Source organism: Pinus tabuliformis, chromosome 3_1, assembly GCF_031772625.1.
Source record: "Pinus tabuliformis cultivar Carrire ecotype Pingquan chromosome 3_1, CPIR1, whole genome shotgun sequence".
NCBI lineage: Eukaryota > Viridiplantae > Streptophyta > Pinopsida > Pinales > Pinaceae > Pinus > Pinus tabuliformis.
Window position 1 is genome coordinate 186702234 of NC_142301.1, and position 3344 is coordinate 186705577.

Below are 3344 nucleotides of genomic sequence, written 5' to 3' on the forward strand. Positions count from 1 at the left end.
ACATCGTGTCAGAGAAAACTGCTGCTGGTTTGTGGACGAAGTTGGAGAAGCTGTATATGACAAAATCCTTGACAAATCGGATTCTCCTGAAGCGGCAGCTATACAGTTTGCGAATGAAGGAAGGTACTTCGATTACTGATCATTTGAATGTTTTTAATACTCTACTGGTGCAATTAGAAAGCATAGAAGTAAAATTTGAATCCGAGGATAAAGCCATAACTTTATTGTGCTCGTTGCCCGAGTCGTGGGATCATTTTGTTACTTCTATAAGTCTTAGTTCATCAGAAACCATTGAATTTGATGATGTCGTCAGAGCTTTGTTGTCCGAGGAGACCAGGAAGCGGTCGAATGCTGACACCTCTACATCAGAGGCAATGATGGCTAGAGGTCGTTCTAGAGAAAGACGCTCTAGTAAGCAGAGCAATTCGCGTTCAAAGTCGAAAGGAAAGAAGAGTAAAGTAAAGTGCTGGTTTTGTGGCAAATTGGGGCACTTGAAGAAGGATTGCTGGAAGCGACAACAAACTTCTAAAGAAGCTTCATCGATAGAGAAGAAGGAAACAAACATGACCGATACAGGTTCGGCATCTGGTTCAGGTATGAGCGACAAAGTGTTATCAGTTAATTTGTCAAATCATGATCAACATTGGCTGTTAGATTCCGGTGCATCAAACCACATGTGTATTCATAGAGAATGGTTTAAGACGTATAGATCAGTTAATGATGGAGTCGTGTACATGGGTAATGATCTCACATCTAATATTGTGGGAATAGGGAGTATACAGCTGCAAATGTTTGATGGGACAACCAAAATGTTAACTGATGTAAGACATGTACCAGATTTAAGAAAAAATCTAATTTCACTAGGAGAACTTGACACAAATGGATATAAAACTGTAATTCAAGGTGGAGTAATGAAAATTTACAAAGTAGGAAATCTAACTAGTAATGAAAGCTAAGAAAGTAGGAAATCTATTTTAGTTAGAAGGAAGAACAGGGTCAGTTCATGTGTCTATAGTGTCTGAACATGACAGTAGTTCCATTCGCCTATGGCATCAAAGGTTGGGCCATATGAGCGAAAGAGCGTTAAAGATTTTGGCTGATCGCAAGTTACTTCCTAATCTAAGGTCTAGAAAGTTAGATTTCTGTAAACATTGTCTGTTTGGCAAACAAAGTAAACAAAAGTTTAAAACAGGCAAACATACTAGTAAAGGAATACTTGATTATATTCATTCAAATGTTTGGGGTCCAGCACCTACAACCTCGTATGGTGGCTCATCATATTTTGTATCGTTTATTGATGACTTTTCTAGGAAAGTGTGGGTCTACATGTTGAAAAGGAAGTCTGATGTTTTTACAGTTTTCAAGTAGTTTAGAGCATTGGTAGAAAACATCACTAGTAGAACTATAAAATGCTTAAGAACTGACAATGGTGGTGAGTTTACTTCCAAGGAGTTTGACAACTATTGCAAGTATGCAAGGATCGAGAGACATAAGACTACTGTTTATACTCCTCAGCAAAATGGAGTTGCTGAACGCATGAATAGGACTCTTTTGGAGAGAGCAAGGAGTATGCTGAGTAACGCTGGTTTGCAGAAGGAGTTGTCGACAGAAGCGGTGGCTACAGCGTGTTATGTGATAAATCGGTCACCTTTGACAGCGATAGGTTGCAAGATTCCTCAAGAGGTATGGAAAGGTCACCCTTGTGATTATTCTAAACTCAGAGTGTTTGGTTGTGATGCATATGCTCTAGTGCGTAAACATCAACGAACTAAATTAGATCCGAAATCAAAAAGGTATATCTTTGTTGGGTATGGTGATGGAACAAAGGGATTTAGATTGTGGGATCCTACTACCCGCAAAATCATCATCAACAGAGATGTAAAGTTTGATGAATCCTCTCTTGTACAGTTAGATGTAGATAATAAATTGAAACAGGATGATGTATCTGATTTTCAGCACATTCAGTTTGACAACACTTCTAATGATAGTCATGATGACCATAGTTCAGATTCTGGTCATGAACAGGTTTCAGAATCAGATTATGAACAGGGTTCAGATGTAGGTCATGAACAGGTCTCAGATGGTGATCATGAAGAAGTTCCTACAGATGGTAGTCAGCCAATTGTGGAAGCACCAGAAACATTCTTAATGAGGTCTACAAGAATCAAACACCCTCCAAAAAGGTATGATGATTATGTTACTTCAGTTTCTTTGACCGCTAACGATGATGAACCTTTGTGTTATCAGGAAGCTGTAGAAGGTTCAAAGAGTGACAAATGGAAAGTAGCCATGAAGGAAGAAATGACGGCCTTAGGTAAGAATGGCACATGGGATCTGGTTGAACTTCCCAAAGGTAGGAAAACTGTGGGATGTAAATGGGTTTTCAAGGTAAAACGGGGTGTTAATGATACAGAGGACAGATACAAAGCAAGGTTGGTTGCAAAAGGGTTTTCTCAAAAAGCAGGCATTGACTTTCATGAGATATTTTCACCAGTTGTTAAAATAGTTTTAATTCGAATTGTGTTAGCATTAGTCGCTTTGCTTGATTTAGAATTACATCAACTAGATGTTAAGACTGCTTTTTTACATGGAGATTTAGATGAGGAAATTTATATGGAACAACCGGAAGGGTTTGTTCAACATCGCAATAAGAAATTTGTCTGCAGGCTCAAGAAATCATTGTATGGTCTGAAACAGTCGCCTCGACAATGGTACAAGAAGTTTGATTCTTTCATGTTGAGTCAAAAATATATAAGAAGTGAATATGATCATTGTGTTTACTTTAAGCAATTAAGTAATGGCATGTTCATAATCTTAGTGTTGTATGTTGACGATATGCTTTTAGCAAGCAAAAGCATTGAAGAAATCAATAGGTTAAAGACTCAGATGGCAAGGACATTTCATATGAAAGATCTAGGAGCAGCAAGACAGATTTTGGGCATGGAGATTTTCAGAGACAGGAGCAATAGTAAGCTGTGGCTATCACAACAGAAGTATATTGAGAAAATACTTTTTGAGGTTTGGTATGAACAATGTGAAGCCTGTGCCAGTCCCTTTAGCTTCCCATTTTAAGCTTTCTTCCAGTTTATGTCCTAATACAGATGAAGAAAAGGAATATATGTCTCGAATTCCATATGCTAATGTAGTAGGATGTTTGATGTATGCGATGGTTTGTACTCGACCAGATATTTCACATGCAGTTGGGGTTGTCAGCAGGTATATGGCAAATCCGGGTAAAGAACACTGGTCAGCAGTGAAATGGGTGCTTCGGTATTTGAGAGGCACAAGTAGTTATTGTATCACTTACAATAAGAGTAGTGAATTTGTTTGTGGGTATGTTGATT